We start from the raw sequence: 26,191 nt of genomic DNA on the forward strand, positions 1-26,191 counted from the left end.
ATCTTTGTTTGTTTAATAAATATAACTTTGGCATTCTTTATATTGTTACTTCTGAAGCACAATTTCAGCCCTTGAAAAAACTTGAGAAACATTTGTAGTCAAAGACAAAGAAAAGCAACATTTAAAACAGAAAAGATAAATTGGACCTAAGGCAATGATTTTATGTAGAAACTCATTATTGGGAGCGCTGCATATTTTTTTTTCATTCCCAGCATAAAATATTCAGTCTGTAAAAATCAGGTGGCTTAGGCATCAAAAGTGATACTTCCAAGAACTGCAGAAAAAATATTACTTTGTATTATTAGTCTCAAATGATAGTCATAATAAAAACTGAACATAAGTAAAGAATGAAAGCTATAATAGGGAATGAGAAATGTACACATGCAGCAGACATCAACAGAATTTCTGAAACCAGGTAATATTTCCTTCTGAGCATAAACAATTTTCCTAAAAAATCATTTTTCTATCTCAATTTTTTCATCATACTTTTAGTTTAAAGCTTTCATAGCAAGCTGCTATAGAGGATATTTATCTTAAAACATTATTGTATATGCTTTTTTTTGCTATGGGATCAGATTTTTCAAAAATAATCTACTACAAAAAAAAAGTTACACTCTACAGATTCAACATATATTAACAGTCATTATCATATACAGAGAAATAGGTGTATTCTCTTTCAGAAGTGCTGAGAGAAGACAGGATCATTTACATATCTGAAAAATCACTAGGTATTCTGATTGTAGATCATAGAAGGAAGGGGTCAATTCATGTAACTAGACTAGATAAACTTACTAGTTGATTTTTTTTTTCCTGGCACACCTATAAACACTAAATATTATTTTAGCATCCACTAAGACAGAAAAGTTCCATTTTTTGACTGCGTTCATAGTAATATAACTGCAGAATTTGATTTGTAGTCTAAAAACAGTCTTACAAACCACAATTAATAAAATATACATTTCTCAAAAAAACCCCATTAGCTTAGATTTTGCAGAAGAGAAATGGTGTGTGGCAGAAATCAAATTTTCCATTAGCAAGGAAGATCAGCTTCTACCACAGCTCTCACGAGACTCCAGCTGGACCCACAGAACTTCCTCACCTGAAGAAGGGACTTACAGCTCTAAAGTTTAATACAGGACATTTAGCAGCTGAAGAGTTTTTCGTTTTTCTTCTCAAATATTTAATTTGAGAAGAAAAATAATTTAACAGAACTTCCTTTTCATTGAATTGTCCTATTGGTACTTCTTATTTTAAGAGACTTTTCTTTCCTCTTTTTCATATTCAGTGCAAATGTGAAGAAGAAATTATTAAAACCAACTAAGAACTGCACCAGAGATGCCTGTTTTCCATTCAGACAGAAAGAATGTAATTTAAATTGCATTTTTCTGCTTAAATTATGTATATGGCTCAAAGTGTGGATTTATGCTGTCTTGAAAGGATTGCAGGAATAGCCATACTCACAGTGTACTTCCTGACACATCCACCCTCCAGGTCTTCCAGATGCCATATCACAGCTGACAAGCAGTCTTCATGTGGGGGCTCTACATGGGCTTTTAGGATTACACTTGAGGCTTCACTGACTGCAAGAAAAATAAATCTGATCCCAAGAAGCGCCTTGGAAGGGCAGGACTTGCTTGCTGGTCCCTCAAAACAGTGTTTTGAAGAATCATGCCCACACAGTTCTCATTGTTACCCTCAAGGAGCTTTTCTCCTCTTTATCACTGTCCTCTTTACACAACCTTTTCCAGCATACTACTGCTCCTAATACAAAGATTCCTTCTTCAAGGAACTACACAACTCTGAGCAGCTCTCAGTGCTACTTCATGTCTGTAGCTACTTTTTCTAAATTATTCCATTCACTTATATCCACAATTTAGTGAGATAATTAAACACATTTAATAGTAAAGCTGTATATTCAAGAGATTGTACTTCATATGGCCCAAAGCCCAACAATAAAAAGCAATGGTATGTTTATTTATGTCCCAGTAGTCTGCTAATTCTTATGCTATTTTACATGTCCATAAAACCACTTACACATATTCAAGGTTGCTGGATAGAATGTACTTTTTTTGTTGTTGCTTGACATTCCCTGAGCCTTGGAAATAAGCAGTTTTTCACTGAATCTTCGGACTGGTTTTTGCTGTTCACTACTGCTCACTGTTTATGCAAATGTCTTTGCAGCATATTGTCCATCCTTATTTTTTATCTGCTTCAGACTGCTAGGCTTCTGCTATGTCTATAAAAAAAACAAAGAGAAAGATAAAGTCAATGTTTTTTGTCAGTACACATGGCATCTCAGAAAACGAACTGTAGCACTACACATTATTAGATGTGCAGGTAATGATGTATTCCCCCTGCCAAACTCTTCAGAGATAATAAAAATTACATGCTTATTGCAGACACACTAATTATGTGCAGTTACAGACAAAAAAAAAATTGAATGCCTTCCTGACGTGTAGATTAGTCTGTATTGAATGCTGCTTTTGGTAACACATTTAGGAATTTTATTTTAATTTTCTTAGTAGCAAATTAGAAATATATTTGAAAACCATTGAATTTGAAATACTGCCAATGAAGCTGATGAATTAAATTGATAGTGGAGTTTCTCCACCATCTATTCCTGACTGAAAGGAAGGAAATTATTTCTTTGGCTTGCACAGTGTGATTTCAGTGTTTCATAAAACAAGAGTATCTAGAGATGACAGACAAGACCAGGACTGTGCCAGGGGTTGCCGAAACATATATAACTACAGATCCTTTTCAACAGCTCAATAAAAAGTGACTTTGTATACACTCTTTTCTTTACTAATAATAGCAAAGGAATATACACAGGGCTAAAAAGCCTTGGTCCTACATCAGGATAGGCCCCTGACAACCTGAAATTTCCAAATAAGCCCTAAGAATTGTAGGCACACAGGTTGTCACAGGTTGTGAGTGAGTTCCTGCCCGGCTTCAGCATTGCAGAGGACGTTCTATCACAGTCTTCCAGACAGCCTGCTTCCTGCAAAAGTCTGGGTTTCCAGGCTTACATTTTGTTACATCAGATTTGTTCAGCTAACAAAAGATATGTGTTTATAATTGGTTTGGCCTAGAACTGGCATGTGGCATGGCACTGACCAAAATAAATCAGTTATAATCTGCAAGAAAACCTTTTTCAAGCTGTAAGAAAGTTCAGAAAACAGATCAAACTACTGGGAACTCCCCTACTTTTTCAAAAGAAAGAACTGTGCTGTGCATCTCAAAAATGCACCCCTTAATTGGGAGAAAAAATGCCATGGATCTTTAATTCAAAAGAATGTCCTCTGTGAGTGTACTTTTTAGTAACTGTGGCTGAAAGAACCAGAACACAAAAGGAGAAGCACCATTAGTCCTAATCATCTTCTATCTGCTGCTGGAAGGTTTGTACCTCACATGAGACGAGGGAAAGACTCTCAGCCACACAAATTCCTTCATGGAGGAGTGGTTTGGGCCTTTCTTTGTGTCTGGCAGTAGAAGGGAGCCCTGGCCTATGACCAAGGCCTGTGTCCCTAGCCCTGCACAGCAGGCAAACACCAAGTCAGTCTCTGCCTGGGGAGTCTGAAGCATTCCCAAACTCTGGCACTTCTGTACAACCACTCACTCCTTTTGAAAGAGTATTGTATGGTGATGTTTGAGGCTGCCAGGATGAGGGAAAAGAGGAGAATCTTGACTCCATGTTTCAGAAGGCTGATTTATTATATTATTATATATATTATATTAAAATTATATACTAAAACTATACTAAAAAGAATAGAGAGAAAAGGTCCTTCAGAAACCAGAAAGGACAGGAGAGGAATGGAACGATAACAAAAGCTTGTGACTCAGAGTCTGACACGGCTGCATCTTTGATTGGTTATTAAGTAGAAACAACTCACATGAACCAATCAAAGGTGCACCTGTTGGTAAACAATGTCCAGACCACATTCCACAGCCATCAGATAGTTAATTGTTTACATTTCTTTTCTGAGGCTTCTCAAGGCTAGAATAGGAGAAAAATCCTAGCAAAGGATTTTTCATAAAATATCATGGCGACAGTATTGTTCCACATGGGTTTTTTCCAGAAAAAGCTCTTTAACAAATGGTTCAAGACCCAGCACATGGAATCCACACAAAGGGCAGTAGACCTCCAGCCAGGTAAGGAGGGACAGCAGGTGGAGCAGGAAAGAAGAGGGGACAGTGCCTAAGTTACAGCTACCTCAGGAGAAGTGTAAGTCATTGAAGACGTTAAAAGTAACTCTGGGGTTCAGTGAGACAGCGTGCTACCTTGGAAGCCTGTGATCAGAAGCAAAATAGACACAGAGCTGACACCTTCTGCATATGATCTGATTAGATGCCTACAGTATTTAAATGGCACGAGGCTGGAGTCGTGGGGATTTTCATCTCTGAATTTGAGTCCCCAGAACTTCCCATTCTGCAGTCAGAGGTGCAGAGAGAGCTCAGAACCATCTGCACAGCCAGCCACAGTTCATCCTCTAGAACTCTCCTCTAGAAAGTAAAGGTCAGCTGTAGAAAACCAGGTGTAGCTACAGCAATGTGAAGCAATGTTTCCATGTTTTCTGTTTTCAGTAGAGCAGCTACTAGCAGTAACACTCTGCTGAAGCAGTCAGCAGAGAACATTTCTCCTTGTGCTCACACACTCAGTTTAAAGAAAAAGAAACATCTGTTGCTCCTGTCTTTGTCTAGTGCATTTATGAAGGCTCATTATTTTATTCTTTCTCTTACTACAACTTCCCTCTCTCCATAAAAACTGTTGCTGACAATGCCTATAAGGCAGATCAGTCATTCTAGGCAGAAAGATTTCATTTTCAATTCCCATTTTCATACTCATTAAAACCAGCAACAAGACCCTTAAAAATATATTCATTGTTAATTATAATTATTCCATAAACAGATTGTCATTTTGCAAATGTCACTTAGATTACAAGAAAAAATAACAAAAAGGTATTATACAGTCAATAAAGAAAAATATTACTGCAAACTGCTTTAGTCTAATGGAAGAGTGTAAAAGGAACTAGCAGCCCACAACCCAGTCAATTTCATAGCACAAATTAAACTTGGATACAATGAAGTTCTCCTGGGGGAGAGCATAATCACTGTTTTCTAAGATGCTTTATCACCTAATCTGCTCTGAACTCCCTTGTTGCTTTGAACTTTATTCTTTACAGGACTCAGGCATAAGGGGAATCTTCCACTACATGGAAGGGGCAATGGCATGATTGTACTAAAAGCACTTTCAAAAACACAAGGGAAAACATGTTAAAAAATAAAAACCAAAGAACAACTTCTCTATATATTACTTTGATATGTTCAAACTCTGTAGCCAGACTTACCTTCTCTTAATCGACTGTATCTCTGCAAACCTCCCCAGAGCTAAATACAAGAAATGTGCTACAAAAATATCAATGCAGAAAACAGAAGTTAATATTAAAATATATCTCAAGAAAGCTGGTATAGATAAACATTTTTCATGTATTTTTCTGTTGATACCTAAGAGAAAATTGTTCAAGCTCATCCAGGCAAAGAAATCTTATATACAAGGGAATTATAAGAAGTTACACTGAGAAATCATACATTAAGAAATTACTAGCTGATAATTTGGTCCAGTTGTGTTTTTTGGGCATCTGAGTTGCCCAGCTTCACCTTGAATTTAATATCCTATCTAGACAGCACTATTGTTTGGTCAGATATCCTTCCTGCCCAGCCTTGTCTGTTTACCTGTAACATAAGGTAATTACCTCTATCAGAAAGGTACTAATGAGAATAAATATTAACTGGATCCTCTCTAAAACTGGAGGAGAATATATCAAAAGAGATTTGAAGCATGACCTTGCAAACTAAGGTATCAGACATGAATGGAGTTCAAAAAACTGACCACGAAGGAGCTGCATTTTACAAACCTCTTGAAAGACCTTTAGAGTTAAGTAAGCCCAGGGATATAGTTCTGTTTTCCACTGAATTTTGAGCCAAGATAGGAAAGTCCACAAGTTTCTGTAATTTGCCACAGATTTATGGACTACTGAGAAAGTAGGTGCTAAAAAGGATTAATTCCTGATTTACATATTCTACTAGTAAAGTGGCAAGGTCTTACAGAACAAACACAACAGCTGCAAATTACGTAATTACGTATCTGTATGCAAATTTGCAGACATCTCCTAAATGTTGGAATACTATTTGCAATGCTAATTAAGTGCTTTTTATTACCTCTGCATAATTCCTACATGTGATCCTGTGCCAGATGTCACTGTCAATTGGAAAGCCTTTATTGTCAGGTTAGCTGAGACAGCAAGCATTAACACTGCTCATAAAAATCCTAGTTTTAATTAAATTTCCTGCAGTGTCTCAATAATTGCTCATTGTCTTCCTGTCCAAATCATGTTGTTGATTTCTTTTTCCAAATTGCACACCTGAATCATAACTTCCAATGCATAGAAGTCTTCCCTCTCTACCTCAGTGTTATTAAATATATCAAAAAGGAAAAAGGACAGGAAAAGTAACACCTTCAGATGCCAATATAATTTCCTTATGGAAGTTTGTGCAGTGTCATAATGTCAAGAGAAAGACAAATAAGGGACGCTGATTTTGAAAAATGTTAAACAGTCTTTGTGCAGGAAGAAGTTATATGGAGGTTGCAATCAACCAGTGGCATTGGTGAATCATTCCTTCACATTGTAACTCTTATATTCAGACTAAGTTGCAAGCCAGGACCAAATTTCCTCCTTAAGCCATTTTTATGAAAGGCCTGATTTGAACAATATCTTCCACATAAATTTGTTGATCTTAGGCCAAATGTCTGAGCAAGGATGCCAAGGAAAAAAAAAAAACAATGGCCAGAAGAAACAACATGAAAATTAACTATTTCTTCCTCTGTAAAAAGCAACTCACAATTTGTTACTTTTAGTAGGCCTGGATCCAATAGAGTGTAACTGGAGCAATAAAACAAGTACTTCACTTCCAATGTCTTGTTAAAAGAAGCTTAGTAAAAACTTTATGATACCCTTGATTTAGACCACTGTCCTACAACACTCTAAGCCACAAAGTAATGACAGACCTCTCCCAGGCAGTTGTGGGGCTGCAGTCATTTTAAAGTCTTAGCTGGCCAACCTTTTCAGACTGAACCACTCTGTTGTTTACAGAAGCATGATAGTCTTTTGTGTGTTCTCCCATCCTGGCCAGGCTTCTCAACAACTCATCAAAGACCTTGGCATTGAATGAATAATACAGGACTCTAGAGAAAGAATTTTACCCACAGCTGAAAATGAAAGATTAAATCAGACTTCTCCACAAAACAAGTAAATATTTCTATAGTCTAGCCGTGGAGCTGAATTTTCCAAAATGTCTCATTATTTGGAGTTTACTATTACACAAGTTGCTGATGGAAGCACTTTTTGACAAGGTATATGAATTATACTTAGTACAAACTAGTCATCATACTAGCCAGGTAGGCCTGGCTCGGCTCAAAATAAATCTGGGACTGAGGTAGATTAACTCTAGCCTTTTCTTCTACATTCCATCTTACGGTATTTTCCATCAAAATTCTTATCTCTGAGATTTAGGAGTATCAGTCTCAAATCAGAAAGGCTGCTGGGGTGAGATTCAACTGTAGATTATAACATCTTTCACGAGTACTTCACCTGGAGGCTGGCTGGAGGCCTGTGTAACCAAAGTGCAGTGCAAGAAAGATGCAGAACTTTTTTTTTTTTTTTTTTTTTTTTTTTTAAGGAGCTGATAGAAAAAAATAATCTGCAATAAACTGTGTTAGATCAAAAGCTGTCATAAATTAGGGCTGGCTAACTCAATCTAGCAGGCTATCTATTGAGAACATTAAGGAAATCTGCATTACTGTCATTTAGCTGAGGACCAGTTTTATGGACAAGACTTATCCAACAATTCTCCATTGCCAGTTGGCCAGGAGCTTAGTGTCTGAACTGAAAAAGAGAAAGAACACCCTAGAATTTACACCTTATGTCTGTCAGCTGTCCACAGTATTGGTCCTTTAGAAGAATTCATGTATCTTTTGCTTGCATTTGGGAACTTTATCCTCATTCCATGGGTTTAATGTGACGATTAAAATACTCAGAACATTCACGTGGATACCACTGCCACCTGTGCTTTTATTTCTTCCTGTTTCTTTGTCAGCCAAGCTTTCTTTCAAAATATTCTGAAAAGCTGCGTTCTGTACTGGCTAGAGTATATAGAGAACACATAGAATCATTAAGGTTGGAAAAGACCTCCAAGATCATCACGTCCAACCTTTGACCAAATATGAATAATAGTTGAATACCAGCCTATTCACTAATTTACTGCTTGGTATTTACAATTAAGCAAGAGGGCATAGTCACCACTTCAACTCCTCTAGGTTCCCCAGGGGACATGTAAAAATCATTACTCTAGAATGTTTCAAATTCTGAAGAACAAAGTAGAAGAAGCTAGAAATGGTCACTGAAATACTTCTACATTTACTGGTACTAGACATTATTAGAGCACTAGTTTAAAAGGTGGCATGAAACTAAAATATTGAATAAACTGTGTGAATTTAACATTAATTTGAGTTCTAAAAAGGTTTGCATAACAGTAGCATAGCTATATTTCAGAAATATGTGAAATGATGAATGTGTAAATACCACATGCAAGCAGTAGAATGGTACAAACTTGTGTTCTTGAAATTTGAGATGTTAACTTAAAATCTTTCTTCAGTCTGTTATTTCTCATCTTATTTAATTGCCTGGTACATAAGTCTAACTAGCAATGATTTGAGCTCTAATCAGATGAAAATCTTATAAAGAGAAATGAAAGGTACTTGAGACAATTTTTTAAAACTGTTCACAGTCTTTTTTCTATTTTTTTTTCTTGATGGTCTTATTTATTTTGTAATTTTTAGATTGCTGTATTACAGATTTAGCATTTCAGTCTGGACTTCTCCAACTGCAAATTCAATCTCTCTGTGGATTTTCATTACAGATATGATGCTACTGGTTTATATTAAGATGGTAGGTATCTCAGCAGTTCCATCAAAAATCTCCTCTTTTACTCTTTTTCAGTAACTATGCGCACTGCAATGTATCAAACAAGTACACATACAGCATGTACAAATGAAATATCAAACTAAACCATTAGTAACCATAAACTATAAAATATTGCAATTACAGTACCAACTTAAGTTTACAAAGCAGGGTTTAAATGACACCTACTAGTCTTCTGCATCCCAGAAAATTAAGTTACATATTTGAAAGTAACCAAAGTCCAGAATCTGGATTTAACTACCTAATTTTAGGAAACCAAGTCTTAAGCCACTGGTCCAAATGTTAATCATTGCCTGATCTGTAGTCACTTTGTCCAGTCCCATAAATTCTATCCCCTCACTAGTGTATAATATATTGTAATGCAGATAACATTAATACACTTGTCACTGTCATCCATGTATTCATTATCTAAGGGCTTCAAGTCACTGGTCTTTTCATCTTGCCAGAAATGTGATAAGAGATTTCTGTACATGAACAGACTTTTCCATCCATTTCCTTCTGAAAAGTGAGAACAAAAACCCAACCAAAGCAAGTTAACAACATTCATTATACAGTACCTTTGTTTTTATTACACAGAAATTTTAGTTTCAATAAAAACAGCTACTGCTGAACATTTGCAGTGAGCCTAAGTAACTTGGGCACCCATTTCTTGAGCTATGTGAATAATTATTTTGGGGAGTTTTCTGGTTGACTCCATAAAATAAAACAAAACACTTTGAAACATTTGTAAAAATTAAGAAACTGGACTATATTATCTATTGCGCTATTAAAAAATGAGTGTATATGATTTTAAATTAAGCTGAATTCTGAAACCAAAGTAGATATGTCTCATTTTGAGAAACTGAGCTGAAATACATATATTTTCCCAATTATTTTATTGAGAAAAAAAAAAACCACAACAACAATTCAAGGGTCAATCTGCGCAGTTTTAATAAAGTTTGTTTCCTGAAAAACTTCACTTGGTGAAGTTATTCACATAACTTCTCTTACAAATTAGAGAAGTTCATTTCTTTTACCACCTCTAAAAATGTCATCTGAAATTGCTATAGGTGTGAAAAGGATAATAAATATCACCAAAGCAATCTTGAGTAGTAAGGAAATTCAGACTACTAAGATCTAAAGAACAAATTAATCTTGGCTACCACTCAGCTGCTTCCGAGCAAGCTGGCTCCAGGAATTCTTTGCTCCTTTGAGATCACAGTGTTCTATTTATTTCTTTTCAGCAAGAAAAGTTCCCAGTTTACTGATGTTTCTAAAAGTATATCCAAGGAAACTTCTGCATTATTAATAGTTAAGCTTCAGACATTCAAATGATAAAGCTAAGGGTCACTCAAACTTCTAGGATTAGGACAAGTCAGCTGATAATATTTTGAGACTAGCTTTTTCCTGCAGCAAGATTTTTGGACTTATACCAAAAAGAGAAAAAATTATTTTTTAATACTTCAAGAAAGATTTGTATGCCCCATATACTGGTCATGCACAAGAGTTTAGAAGCAGCACTGCAGAGGAAGGGAACTAGAATGGTAACTGTGAAGATTCAGAAACCTGACAGCCATGCTAACCAGAAGACACTAACAGATCTAACTTGTTGTTTCCTATGAACATTAAAAATAAAAAGATGATACAGATGATACAAATATGGATGAGGTCTGAAAGCAGCTGAAAGGATGGACCTGAATTATAACACTCCAGAAAGAAAGGTACTGTTGTAACATAGACATTTATTTCTTTCCCGAAGGAAATCCTAAATGAAAGTAGCAAAGATCATTTGGATTAGCACAGAATATTTTAAGGTGGACTTCTGTAGTCAAATACTTGTAAATTCAGGTAATCTTGCCTCAAAGACTTTCACAATAAAAATGCCTGAAAACTCAGAAATAAGCTACTTGTGGCATCATACTTGTGAAGAAATACAGCACACAGCATGAAGCTTAAGGATACAATTTTAATTTTCCAGCAAAGCCTGCGAAGTTGTGAACTGAAAAAGGAGAGGTTTAAGAGGAATTGGGATATGAACTAAGCTTTTTGAAATTTATCAACTAGAGGTAGCACTAGGCTGTTTCTACCTACCACAAAAAGTTGATAAGGTTAGGAACATAGATGTATTCACATGAAAGTCACATAAGGCCAGGGAGAGCCCTGGGATTTTTTTCAACTTTAAGACATGAAAAAGAAGCCACAGCATATGAATAAAAGTGAAAGGTACTCCCCAGCTGTTTTTTAAAAGCTTCCAGAAATAAACCTCAGACTCAGCCACTGTTAATAGGGTCAGAATTTCCATGCCAAGCAGTGATACCAAGGGTACTGAAGAAAAGAGATGTAGTTCTAATGTACTAATAATGACTTGTCTCCTCAGATTTTTATAAAATGTCATGCATTCAGTTCTTCAGCCTTTCTGCCCCAAGTAGAGTACTCTACTGTGAGCAGGTATACCAGAAGCATGGGTAACACCTGCACAAATGAACTCTAGGATAATATATTATTTGCCAGCCATCTAGCCTTTCTTCATATATATTTTCAGCTGCACAGTACCTGACACTGTGGAATTGACAGCCTTGTGCTGCAAGCCTTTGGAAAAAAACATGCACACAAAGTTTTGGGGGAAAATGACATATACTTCAAATTGTATTGTAGTGTTTCATAAATCTGGTGCATGGCCCAGTCATTCTGTAAGTCTGACAGACAGCATAGCTTCATATTTCATGCCTTCTTTTTCCCTTTGCATATTCCGGTGTAGAGAGACCTGAAGTCTGTCAGCAGTTTTCTGAATATGTCATGTTAATTTTAAGCTGCTTTTGTTCAAATAAAAGAACTAAGATGAAAGACATATACAGAAATCATTTTTCTTCAGGCTGGAAATACTGTTCAAATAATTCCTTAACTATTCTTGCACTTCATTCATCCTGTAAAGCAATTTTCTTCAGTTTGTTACAGAGTCTACAATACAGGAATAAGCTTTCCATTAATGCTCCTAATAGTCTCCAAGGAGATTTAACCTGCCATTCTTACAGTTAAGGTCATATAGTTTTGGTCTGAAAGTCCTTTCATTCATTAATTAGTTATTATGTTGAAGTCAAATCCATTATTGTATCTAGACAGAGATGATTCTGTTGTGCTTTTCACCTTTCTCTTGTTTTGTTCTTGAGAAGAGAAACCACTTTTGAACCATCTCTCTGTGTCAGTAAACATCTCAGGCAGTCTAAATAAGATGTGGGCTCTTTCAAATGCAGCTACCCCTATGTTTATTGAGTGCTGACATACATTTATAATAATTATAATAGAAATCAAAAACCTTAGAATAGAAACAGGTCAATTACATCCCTCTCTACAGCAGGGGTGACCTTAATCTTGCTACACATGTGTCCTGAAGGGAGTCAGAGAGGACTTGCTGGTAAATCTGAGCCTCTTCCTACAAACGGGACACAGCTCACCCAGCTACAGTCAGTCATCATCACTTCATGCATGGACTAAAAATCACCTTCTGCTTTTCTTTCTCAAACAGAACAGCATACCACTAATAAGAATCAAAGTCAGTAGGTGCCCAAAGGTTATGATGGAAAGGTAACATTCTTCTGATCATCAAGATTTACCTTAATGAGATTAACACTGTCTCTTGCTTCACCTGTTCCAGCCCTGCACACAGATTCTGGTGCAGAGGAAAATTAAGTAACAGAAGGTCACTCTGCCCATTTCCATTCCATTTGAATGAACCCTTGGAGGTTCTGACATGGTAGGAAGTGTGTGCGCTTTTGAGAATCCTGAAAATGTTAAACTTCTCCCCAGACACTGCAACTGAACTCTTTCAAATTTCCAAAAGCCGCTCTGTGTCTTAATATAATTAGAGCAATCTTGGTATCCTTGCTTCCTACAGCTGTTCCTTACGACTGCAAGCAACTCATCAGAAAATTCAGCTCCCTGGTAGGAAAAGAAGACTGACAGATGGTGAATAAATTCAAGGCTAGTTTATTTTTATAACTGGAAAATAACTTTCAGACATCCTGGTGGTCTACAGATTGTTTCCAGGTCTTTTCTATTTTTATGAAAGATAAAATATGGCTTGGATTCATGATCAGGCAATTTAATTTTAGCCAAATTGCAAAGAAAAGTAAATGCCAGCTCTTATTCTAAACTTTAACCTTCTGAGCCACTGAGACATTTATTTATGTAAAAATTATTGCAATAATAATAATAATATTTTCTGGTTTACAACTGATTTACCAGGAAATTAATATCTGGTTTTATGAACACATTAAGCAGATGGTACCTATTGTTGAAATTATCTCATAAAAGTACGTGTATTTTAGACTTGGATACAATGCAATGCATTAGACTCTTTCAAAGAACTGGTGTAGGGATTTTTTTTTAAGGTTTTTTTTTTTTTTTTTAACAAGACATTTTAAATCTATAGCATGCAGCCTTGGGGTTAACCGTGGTGACTCCATAGATACATTAATTTCAAAATTATTGTCATAATCATTTTCCCTCAGAAGGAGGAAAGAAAAGATCAGTATTAATGTAAATAACTTGCACAGTTAGAATTCTGATCTCTCATTAGTTTCATCACAATCACTGATAAACTGAATAACTGTTATAAAAGTTAAAGAATGGAATAGCAACTCCTGACCCCATTGAAGTTACCATTGAAGTTACCATTAAACTTGCCTTTAGTTTCTGCAAAGCTTCAATATCCTTCAAATAGTACTCTTGAAGCAATCCTGTTATCTGCAAGAAACTTGCAGAGAACTGCCACCATTCTTCTACAATTTAAACATTCCATTCCACAAGAATTCCCTCTGAAATTCACTGAAAACTGCCCTTGACTAATAGGAATGATATAATAACTGCACATGTACTTCTGCCTAGTTTTAAGACAGACTTTTTCATATTCTATTATTAATTCAGACTCAATACCATTCAGTACGCTGTAACTGTGTGCAGTTAGAAAAGAAAAACTTTATGAGTTTCAAATCAATTCTATATTTCCTAAAACTGTACATATTATTTAAGGGTATTGCAGGAGCATGTTACACAGAATTATACATTATGTAATTATATAATTATACATTATACATGCAGCCTGCAGTCCCAACAACAGTCCTGTTGTTGATTTTGTACCATCTCCAAATAAACAGATACTGAAACTGGCCTAGGTCCTTGTGTGGTAACTAGCAACCCTGTCACTTTGCAGGTGAACAAAGACTAGAGAGAAAAATTAATGTATTAGAAATATCTACAAACCATCTTTTTATATCCCTCACATCAAGTCAAGCAAAAGGTGGAAATCTTTTTAAGAACTTAACAGTTCATTTTAAAAAATCTTACCACTGAAAGAAATGGTTAAATTATTGCTCAACTCAACATGAAAGAATACACACCTGTACGAAATCTGATCCTCCTTACACATACTAACTGCAACTTGATCAGATATTTTCCAAGCTACATTACTATAGCTAAGGCTCTAAAACCTTTTAAAAAGAGGTCAGTGGCCTGACATTCAAAAGTGGTAATTCTGCCATTTATTCTCTATAGCATGGTTGCAGAAATATTAAAGCAAATAGATGAAAGTGTTTGTCCTATTGACAGAAAAGAAAAACAAGCTATGAATCACTGGGCGCTCAGCAGAGTGGAAAATCAAACTAAAAAAGCAGGTATCTAAATTTAAGTGGAAGAACATGATTTTTGGCACAGATCTGTGCCTCATAACTTCTGGCAATCTCATTCCATTCTCCTCTGCTATAAGGAAAGGGATATACATTCAAAAGGCAATTCAGATGTTATTTGGACTGTGTCTATACTAAACTGAAAGGGAACTTAATGAGATAGATAGATAGATAGATAGATAGATAGATAGATAGATAGATAGATAGATGATAGATAGATAGATAGATAGATAGATAGATAGATAGATAGATAGATAGATAGATAGATGCTCCTAAATTAGGTGTCTCAATTAAATTACCAAAGTTAAGTTGGATATATTCCAGCTAAGTTTAGAAGGTCTTAGACAGATTCTCAAAACAAAAAAATAAATTCACTTAAAGGTGTTGTACTTAAACAAATGTAGAAAGATTGACAGCAGATTTCTAAAAGCCAACCTTAACTATAATTAATTACAATAAAAAATGTAATTTTAACTTTGTTTCAAAATATTATGCATAATGCAAAGTCCCAATTAAGCCAGACTATAAAATTATGGCAATTTATTACAAGATAAAGTGGTGGCTAAACCACTGAGAACAGCTGACCTGGAAACCTGGAATCCTGTGCTCCAAAGTGGTTGCAGGCAGCCTGCTGAGGAGGATGGGCAGAAGAAATGGCAGGAGCCCTGGCAGGTTTCTAATTAAAAAGATAGCTGGAATAGCACCAAAAATTGAGCCACCAACCCACAAACAACCCCTGGGCAGTTCTTAGGTGCATTCTGAATTTATATTTACATGACCCAATATTGCTTCTGGTTTACTAAAAATGGCATGCTACTTCAATTAGACAGGATGCATCACAAACCACAAACAGCAATCCATCAGAGAAGTTTTTAAACTAACCTGGCCTGTCCTCAGAATATTTGCAGACACACCCTGTTGCAAAAAGTATTTTATCTGGGTGCATACAGGCTGATTTCACTGGATGCAGTGGTATCCCCAAGTTTGTTACTAGTTACTGACAAACATGGTAGACTGGTGGGCACCTATACCAGCCTGGGCATAAGCAGGTTCCTTTGTTCTGTAACTCACCTGAGAAAGTTAAAAAAGGACAGATGTTTAGATATAAACATCCTGGGGAAGCAAGAATGGCAGACCATACAGCAGTTGACAGTAGAAGAATATTCTAGAATATTCTAGAGCCTCACAGAAAACCATACTGTCCCTGGGAAAGAAAGTATGATGAAATCAAGATTCTAGGCATTTGAAAACTTGGCTGTATACACACTGCTTTCCTGTATGTCCCTGAAGAAAAGCAGCTATTGTTTGCCTCCTAAAATGAGAGATACCTTTGAAGACACAGAATGTTTGTCACCCTACACCATGGAAGAGGCCTGGATCTTCCTTAGGGAAAGCTTTGTCACTGATTTCAGCTGCTCAGGAATTTTCTATCTGATCCCTTTTTGCTTCATTTTATACACAGTAGTACATTGCACAAACCACTGAGTGAATGAAATCCAATAAAATCAGCTATGAAACTACCAATGATTACACTGTGGTCTGGTTTTAAACAATATGAAGCAGATTCCATATTTCCTAGCCTCAAGTGAGCCAAGCCTAGACTAGAACAAGAAATACACCATAAAGTTGCATTCTCTATCAGCTCCTGGAGGTTAGGCCCTTGAGCAATGGTAATTTAGCACTGAAATTACGTTGTCTTTTCTTGGAAATATCTGTGATCTTTACCATCTGTTTCATGCAATAAAATAAAGTTTTTGATTTGATGCTGCACCTTCTATGTCAGAGTAAAGGCCAGTGCCTATTTGCATCAAGCAGTGGGGAAAAAAAGTAATTATAAATTATAATTAAAACAAGCACATGATTTTCCATATTTTAATGAAGCAAAGGTAGCTGCACTTGTTTACAGCTCCAATCAAATTCAGATCACGTTAATTGGAATTTTCAGTTTCAGACGAGTAAGACTCTAGCAAGCAGGTAGAGAAAGAGCTCTAATGAGTTTCCTCACTACAGAAAAATTATCTGGCAAACAATACAAAGATCACTCAAATGAAAACAAATACTCAATAAAGCAGATAATTGACTGCAATCTTAGTTAATAAGATGGCCCCAAACTGCCCTGCAAAAATGCCAAAGCAACTAAATATAAATGTTTATCATTGTTAGCAAAGGAAGAAGAACTATATTTTTCTGAGGAACTTCTATACAGTTTTGTGGGAGTCTAAAGTACCTTAAAATTAATAAAGCATTTTATGTCATTGTTTCTGGTTAGAAGTTTTATTGAGTCTGATGGTCTATGAGCTAGAGTCTTTCCCATCCTTTGAACCTATCAGCATCAGCATTTGTTTACAGTGCCAAAAGAGAATGCTAAAATGGAAGATTGATCACTAACATTTTTTAAAAGGTCTATTAATACCTGAGAATATTCTCAACTCAACATATATACACATGCTTGTACACACATACATATATGCATATGTGTGTACATGTGTATATGTATACCACAATCTAATGACAACACAGCCGATTTAATCCATTTTTTTTCATTCTAATCCATGTCCTTCAAAAATTGAAACTGATGATCAGGGAAACAAGTTTTCCAACAACACGATTCCCAGAATATCTGTGTTGCCTGAGAATTCCTTCCTTTTTTCAATAAATAAATAGAATAATCAAATTTCTACAATGCTGTCTTAATGTGACTCACAATGAAAAATCTAGAATAACATTCAGGTAACAGAAATTCTCTGGTCAGCAAGGTACTGCATATGTGGTGAGAATCCAGCCAATCCAGTGTTACTGCCTTCATTCCATTAAACAGCTTCAGTGGTTTTCTTAACCAAGACAGAAACAGCTGACTATTCCTGTTGCCTTGGAGAGCGTGGCAGAGAAAGTATCCAATGTCCTTTTCAAAACAGGTTGTGGGAGTTGGTTACAAGGGACAAAATATTTGGTATGTCTCCCTCATCATGTCCATCTTATGTCTCACTTTCTGTTCATCCACCAATCTATACGATGAGTTAATGACAAAAACAATTTTTTGAGTGATACTTATATTCAAACTATATCAGCTCCATCCAAAAAAACATACATAGCTAATTAATAATTTTCTAAACTACAGAAAGCAAGATGTCATTGTAAAGAATGAAGGAACTAATGCCCATTATATTCTTAGCAGCTTTGATCGCATAAGGATCTCGCTTCTTTGAATTTTTGATTTCACATCCTCCCTATTTCAGGGAGAATGCTATTGTACAGAGCTATTTTTAAATGGCTTTAAATTTAAAATTTAAATTAAAATCTTTCTAATGTCAGATTTTTGTGAATGGCTTACTAATAATGTAGCTGTTCCTCCTAGAAGTCTCGAAGTTGGAAGGCAAATATTCTCTTCCCTGACTCCCCAGCACAGATAATTACCCCAAATGCTTTCCCACAACTTCTTCCCAGAGTGAATTTTCTTTTTTTTTATGAATGCTCACAGGGTTTAGTACTGCCATCTTTGTTAACATAACTCCTATCCATACCAATGATAGCTCCTCGAAATAGACTAAACCAGTTGGAGGCAGATGACCTGCTAGTGAACTCAGCAAATTTAAAGAACTGAGAAAGTATATAAACTTTAATCTTTATATAGACTTTGTGCTTCCTTCTTCCCCCCCAGCAAACACAAACTTTCAGTCTTCCTTTTTTCATAGGTACAAATCCCTGTTTCATACATTGTTTCATTCATTGTTTCATTCATACGTCCCTTTTCATACATTGACCTGTCTAATTTCCTCATGGACCTGCCACCCTAAAGAGAGAAGGCTGACAGTGAAGCTGCTATGGGGCAGACAGACATTCCCACTTCAGCAGGCTTTCCACTCTCTAGGAAAGTGTTCTGGTTCTTCCATTTCATCTCCCCTTCACCTGATTCTGACAGGACAACATAAACCCTCTGCTACACTTGCTTAACCTCTTACCTCTAGGTTTTAAAACTAAACTTCTAACACTTTGAGTAGTAAATGATCCTTAAAATTGAAAAAGCAAAGGCATGCCAGGCCCTAGAACAAATGAAAAGCAGGAGAAACACAAAAACAAACGACCAAGCCTCCTCAACTTCTTCTGCAGCCTCCCCTCTGCTACAGGAAAGAATTTTACTAGTTCAAATCACAATTCAAGACAATTTTGTTCACAAATCAAAAATCCACAGATGATGATGGTGAAGCACAATACTTATTTTGTTACGTATGGTATACATCTGGTATAACTGGTACTGTTATACATCTAGGAAAAAAATAACCTCTTTCTGAAATAACCTTTTCACATATGTGAGCAGAAGGTAAACCATCAGTGTAATGGCAATGAAAAATACATTCCTCAGTGATGGCAATTTGAACTGAAGCAACTCACAAACATGACCCTCAAGCAGCTCCTTCTTTTTGCTGAGGGTGTGACAAGGAGGATCAAGGTATGACATAACATACAGACAGATTCCCACATGCACACTCATATCAGAAAACTGCAATTTCTCCATGTTATACTTAAAAAGAATCTTCTTGTATTGGATCGAGGTGCATATTCCAGTTCCTCTTCTCTTTCTCTCCCAAAGGTGCTAAGCCAACGATTACCTCTAAGCATTACAAAATTACAAGATTTCACATTCGTACTATGGCAGATTTCCCCTGATAGGAATCCCAGTAACATAGAGACAGACCTCTGTGCTGGATGATATCTGCATTCTCTTGTTATAATTTATTCATTCTGTCATCTTGAAGAAACCAGTTAAATGCTCTGCCTCAATTCCCCCTTCTTCATAATGGAGATGCTAATCCTTTATTCTAGATAAGGTCTTTCACCAGCTGTCACAATAAAAATATTGTGTAATTAGATATTATTTCTACCAGTCTTACTAATTATTTTATATGTATTTTATTTTTATAATTTTAGATGGATTTTAGTAACTGCACAAAAAAAAAGATAAAAAAAAGAAAATAAAAAAGCTTATTTCCTTGCCCTAGTTCAGCCTTAGACTATCTGGGTTATGCCTCACATACCTCCCTACCTTTGGAGTTTGAATTCAATGTAAAGTATCCCCGATACAATTACACTTGCTTCATTAATAAAGGGTATAAACAAATATATTTTAAAAGGTTTATTTTGGAGATAAGGCTACCAAGTTTCTAGCAAGCTTTTATGCGATGAGAAACAAATAATCTGCAAAATGTAGACAAATATTAACAACTGTCATCTTTCCAAATCTGAATTCTAAGGTGATGCACAGAGGAGCCAAACTCTGAGGCGAAGGAGCCTTGTGGTTTGTCCAGCTGGAACAAGAAGCCAGCAGATTATAAAAGGCAATCTGCCCAAGTTTCCTCAGGTATTTCTGCTAATATGTAGTTTTCATCTGCGTCATTTGTAGTATTTCAACCAGGGCACAGATGGGATCTACTGGCATCTACAAAAGTGCATGTATTGAATGGAGAATTAAAATAACAAGAGATCTAGAAGCCATTTGGCATGCTGTTGGTCCATCCTGCCATACTGTAAGGAAAGAAAACTGAAGAAAATTCCTTTGTAAAGGACTTAAAGGAATATGATACAGAGGTATTTTTTTAAAAAAAGCAAAAGCACAAGATATTCCAAAGGAAATAACATGACATTATACCCACAGCTGTGATAATATTAGTATAGTGACCCATGATTATATACCAAGCAAACTGGAATTATTATATTATATAGAAAAAGGTGCTGAACAAGAAAAGAAAAAAAAAAGATGAAGAGAAGGGGGGGATAAAGCACTCAAAAGCAAATACAAACACAATATCTGTCAACACACCTGCTATTTGTTTCTGTCAGACTTGTCAGTCAATCATTTGAAGATGAGAGATTGGAAGCAATAGCATATGTGTCTGCTAGTGGAAGCTGCAAAATTACTATTACAGAAAGCAGTATCTTGTAGGCAGTAGAGAGTCAAGGGAAATGGTGCTGGGAGACAAAAATGGAAATAAATGGGATGAGTTTCCGTTACTCTGCATGCAATCTTCCATTGCAAGAATGTTTGAGGCTGTTGTATGCCTGAAAGACAACATATTTAAAGGGGCAAGGACTGGCCCAAAGTTGGTCCAAATATTACATGTCTTTTGGAAACCACAATTTATACACTTCTCTCTCAGGTCAATCCATTATTGGAGGCATATACAGGATGGGGTTCAGTGGAATGGAAATTTAACTTCAAATAGCATTGTGCACCCTATATTCCATTTACTTTGTATCCAGTGTAAGTTACAGCAGTTTCAAGAAATAATCTAACTTTTGCTTTCAGTAAATCCCTATCAAGCAGAACATTTCCATGCCATAACATATTTGAATAGGGACCACTAACATCAGAGTCTGGAAACTAGACAAGTGTTTAATCCTTTTGGCATCTTTCTCACTGCTTTATGACATAGGCAAACGTCTCAGGATCCTCAGAGACTTCACCGGTAAACCAATTAAAGGAGTACTATTGAAGCTGCTGAATTCAGCAAGTAAGAAGAACACTAATCATCTTCTCACATCACCATATTAAAAAATATAAAAGCAATACCTGACCCACATTTCTTTATACAAAGATGCATTCCCATGAATCAGAGTGGAGGCACTGTACTTCATGGGTATTTGGGTACCTACTTTTTTTGTCTAAATAACAGAGAAATCTGTTATAGCAGAAAGCTGGCCTGATGGAACTCAAAACATTACTATGATATATATATATTAAATAAAAAAATATTGGAAGAATAGCTTTACGCTTCCTTCGCCTTGCCCTTCCCCTTTCAAAAAAAAAATTCCTACTTTTTCCTTGTATACATAGAGAGAATCCTTGTTCCTTAAAATCTTTGTCAGAACTGTTCAATTCTGCAGATCTAACTTTTACAGTAGGAGTACGTCTACTCCAGTCCCACTGAGAGGTTTTGTGAAAGTGTGCAGTCAGGGGTACTATGATCTTGAAAATAAAGTCAGATGTTTAATTTACATATATTTGTTTTGTCAAATGCTAATCAAATATTGACATTAATCAAGGCAAAACAAACTTGATCCTTGTGCATACTGTGTCCATCATTTAAGCAGCATACTGTGTCCTGAGCAGGAAAGATTTTCTGAGAGAAGTCCTGATAAAAGCAGTATTAAGAATTACAAGAAAAATTATTATGCAATCAGTCATCATTATATATCCTTAAATCTTCATGAGAGCAAGATTTCCTCAAAGGAAAGAAGAGTGCTCGAGTGACAGCTCAGTTACTGTCAAGGTGGAAAGGAAATCACACGACTCCAAAGCATGAGGGCAGAGGCAGGGAGGAGAGACAAGGAGGAAATCAAAGTCAGCAACCAAGTGAGGAGAATCAGCGAAGGGAGATCCTACAGAAAGAAAGGACAATAGATTTTTCTCAGGAACTCACATCACTGAAGAAAAATATTCATGGAAGCATCCATAGGAGCCACATTAGACATCTCAGTCATGTGCACAAAGAGGGTCCTACATTACATACAAAGAAATGGTCTAGGGTGCCTTGAAAGACTTGAAAGTAGGAGAGCCTGAAGGGCCTTTTTAGTGTTAACATCCAAAAGACATGATCTAATGTCCATGGACCATTTGGCAACTTACTGAGAAAGACTGACTTCACATGGAGATGATCACTGATTTCAGTGAGTTCATAATAACATCTTGTATACCACAAATCCATCAGTTACACAGACACACAGTTTAGGGAATCAGACAGAAGGGACATCTGCAGTCCTGTACTATATAATCATAGGGCTGACCTGAATTCCTGTATAAAGCAAAACACCATATTTAGGAGGAAAAGAAACTCCTTTCGTTTAAGCTACTATATTCCCTCAAAAGACAACATCATTAGTCCCATATGTGTGACACTACTGTTGCTGTAAAAATGTTTTACTGTGAGTAAAACATACCAAATTAATCCAAGGGAAAAAAAGCTTTTTAGCTTCAGTATTACGTACTTCATTGTTGCTTAATTCCTGGGTCAAGTTTATTTATTTTTAATAAATGCACAGAAGTCATTTTGATGCATTTACAATTACTCATATTCTTAAGAAGGGCTAGAGGGAACTTTCAGAGGTAATTAACATTACAGGAATCAAGTGACAATGCTTAAGGGTGTTACAGAAAACATTGTAAAAGAACTGTCACAACATACAGCAAAAACCAAGTTTCTTTATGGAATATGGTTTGTTTGAAATCATCAAGAGAGCTGGGTTTTTATCTGCAGTCCACACTAGGAAATGAATGTATTAAAAAAAGGCAACTCCACTACCCTTAAAAATACCTTTTCAACAAGCCTCTGTCCACCACCTATTAAAAAATATTTTTATTATTTTACAGTTATTTCTACCCAACTGCTTTAGAAATTAAAATGCCTTTTTAATCACACTGAAGAAGGTCTCTAGGCCACTTGTCTGTCTGCAGAAAATTGAAGTTTGGAGCTTCTGAAGTTGTTTAGCTGCCAACTGCATAAAGTAAATCAAATTAATTGACACTATTAGCATTTTAAGTATGTCTAACTAAAAACAAAGAAACTATTTTCCTGGAGGAGTAATTTTGACCTCTTTTTGGTACTGTACTACTTTTAGTCAAGCTTTCTATCAGTTCAAGTTAAGAGAAACTGTAGAAAAATGACCAATGATCATATTATTAATAAATGTATAATCTTTTCCCCATATCATAGTTCTTCATATACCCTTGCAATTAACTTATTTGCCTGAGGGTCCCATCATCCAGGCAAACAGGAACAGAATCTGAAATGCTGGAGAACATATGATATTCACACAACACTTTGCATTAAAATGTCTGAAGTTAAAGGCAAAATATTACTTTCAGTGGAAATAATTATATCTTATTTCAGGACTCTTGGAGAAGCTGCTGGTTTTTTGTTGCCACCACTGATAAGCAAGTCCTTCTTTCAAAGCTGAAGACCAAAGAAGGACAGACAGATTCTTGTAAGTTCAGTGGGAAAACACATAAGGAAACAGAAGAACAATGCTTCAATCTTGTTCATAAAAGACAAGGACCAAAAACCAATGGAGACTCATTTCCATGTGTTTTCTCACGGCCCAAGACATGTACCTTTACCTTCAGAGACAGAGCATCTTCTGCTTCCCAGTTTGCTGCCACAGACTTCAAACAGTCAATCAGCCCCATTACTATTAAAACCAAAAGAGCAAAGCTAGAGATTTTCAGTGACACAGGGGAAGAGCATCATGCAGAATGCTCTGCAAAAAAAAAAAAAAAAAAACATTCTCTGTCAATAAAGAATGGGGCAATGACTGAGAAAATCCAGATTCCCCTTTCTAGCTCTGTAAGAGACTTCCAGAGAAACCATGAAGAACTATGAAACACTTCAGGCTTTCTTCAGTAAAGTGAGGACAATACTCACCTACTTTGTGTTCTCTGTAGAGGAAACTGTGTACTAGCATGGTTGCTATGCAGGTGGCAGCCAGGCTAGATTTTAGTTTGGGAGGTCATTGTACTCCAGCAATATAAAAATCAAGTGCAAAAGATATGTGAAGTTCCAAATTAACACAGGATAATTGGACTAACTCAGCAGCTCTAAGGCAGACCATTTTCCATTATTAATTTGATTTTCTGTGTAACAGTGAAAATTGTCTGATACTGTGCATTTTTCAAGTAGAATTGAGATGCCACACAATGTATAGTAACTCCCATATATATAGCTATAAAAATAGCAATATTCGTGTTCTGTAAGTTCCTGCTAGCCACATGAAGACAGTAACTGAGTTATTTCTGTGAATTCAGTAATCAGACCAAATGCATATGCAAAAGGCAAGGTTTGTTGGATTGGTGCTCTGTTTGAATTAATTTTCTGATACACTGATTAGCTAGCTGAGTGCATAGTTAATCACACGGTGATGAGTTTACTGTAAAATTGATGAAGAACAGACAATATTTATTGCCTTTGTCATGGATACTGGGGGAAAAAAGAAGGGATTTTACATAAAGCTATTTGGTAAAACTAGACCCCCTGAATATTATATGCATAGAAAATTAGTTCATTTTCCTACTCTCATGTAGAATTCAGTGACTACTTGCCAGGACAAGCTAAAGAATTGCTTATTTCCAAAAGCATAACAAAACTGCAGATTGTTAGGAGTATTTGTGTAAGTCTCACAGCTAAGCAGTAGAAATAAGGCTTATAATGGCCTATAGACCTTTTGTTTTAGCAAAATATGTGCTGTTTCAGTGAAAAGTGTTTTCAGGTTAGTCTGTGCCTCAGGATTCTGCCTGAGAAATAAAGTAACCTGAGAATAAGAGTTCTACTAATCTGGACACCTTTTTTTTAAGCTACATGGAGCTCATATTAGTCTGTGGCAGCTGGTTTTAAGTAGATGAAATAACAGTAAGTGTGAGATTGCTGGTTTACATTAGAAACCAGACAAGGCAAGCCCTTCTACTTGCAAACTTTTCAAAGAATGGAAAGGTTGGTTAACTTGGCATTTTTTACCATGGTTTCTCATGAATAACCTAAAACAAAGGATAGCAGATCTTGATACATTAGGTTTTGTTTGCTTAACACATGCTATTTTATGGGGACACATTGGTGCAACATCAAAAAGTCCACAGGCCTGTGAAAGGAAGGTAGCCAGGTGTTTTTTTCTTGTACACATCTCCCATAGGTAAGGAATAAGTCTGGCTGACAGGGGACCTTTAGAACAACCTTTTAAGTTTAAGAGACTGAATTAATCCCTCTTGATTTCGTTTTGCTGCGTGAAATTATGCAGTGGCAAGCAGATTCCAATTTTTATAATGCCCAGGATGTTAGTTAGTATTATACTCATGCTGCATTGTACTCTGGGGTTGAAAAAAGGTGCCTCAATATAAATTTAAGAAAACCCTAATCTGTTTTCCAGGAACTGTGTAGTAAATTGGATCTGCATCACAAACTCTTTACTGTTTCCTTCTCTTCTGTTGTAAGATTATTTCCTAAATGTAATAGCTGAGATGCTAATGCAATTTTTTCTTCTTTATGATAACCTTGATTCACTAGAGTAACAATGATAGAGATGTTTCTTTTTATTGTGCAGTTATTTTAATTACTTGTTCATCATTTCCAGTCCTAGCTTTTCTTACTGAATCACAGCATTATGAAGCAATAGATTAACTTTGCTTATAAAGTTTTCCAGAATCTTTTAATTAAAACCCAATGTTCTGGGGCCTACTAGATTTACAGGGCATGTTTCAACCTTAAAAAATACAAGGGAGGAAGAAATGTATCCCCACTGCTTGATTAATAAATGACTGGGATAAACTGCCTTTACAAATGTTTTGTCTTTCTGCTTTAGCAGATAGGAGAAAAGCAAATATTTCAAGCAGTCTCATAAGCATTCTTGCTCTCTTGGTCCTTTTACTTCTGAGTTTTCACAACAGCAGCAAAGATAGTAGGAACAGGCTTCATGGGCTGATCTGTCATTAGGGTGGTATTAACCACACCATGAACT

General features: G+C 36.0%; 1 long non-coding RNA gene across 5 annotated transcripts in view; it reads right to left on the bottom strand.

Moving 5' to 3' along the window:
- LOC135299240 (uncharacterized) overlaps positions 1 to 26,191 on the bottom strand; it is a 273,288-nt gene that overhangs the window by 230,157 nt on the left and 16,940 nt on the right. For 4 of the 5 annotated variants that reach the window (XR_010361266.1, XR_010361265.1, XR_010361264.1 and 1 more), the window contains exons 2-4: positions 5,349 to 5,406; positions 2,035 to 2,236; positions 1,462 to 1,580 (exon numbers count right to left, since the gene is read on the bottom strand). This is a non-coding gene — a long non-coding RNA (uncharacterized LOC135299240). The remainder of the gene's footprint in view (positions 1 to 1,461; positions 1,581 to 2,034; positions 2,237 to 5,348; positions 5,407 to 26,191) is intronic. The other variant, XR_010361268.1, reaches the window with a different exon arrangement.

This window comes from Passer domesticus, chromosome 4 (assembly GCF_036417665.1).
Source record: "Passer domesticus isolate bPasDom1 chromosome 4, bPasDom1.hap1, whole genome shotgun sequence".
Taxonomy (NCBI): domain Eukaryota; kingdom Metazoa; phylum Chordata; class Aves; order Passeriformes; family Passeridae; genus Passer; species Passer domesticus.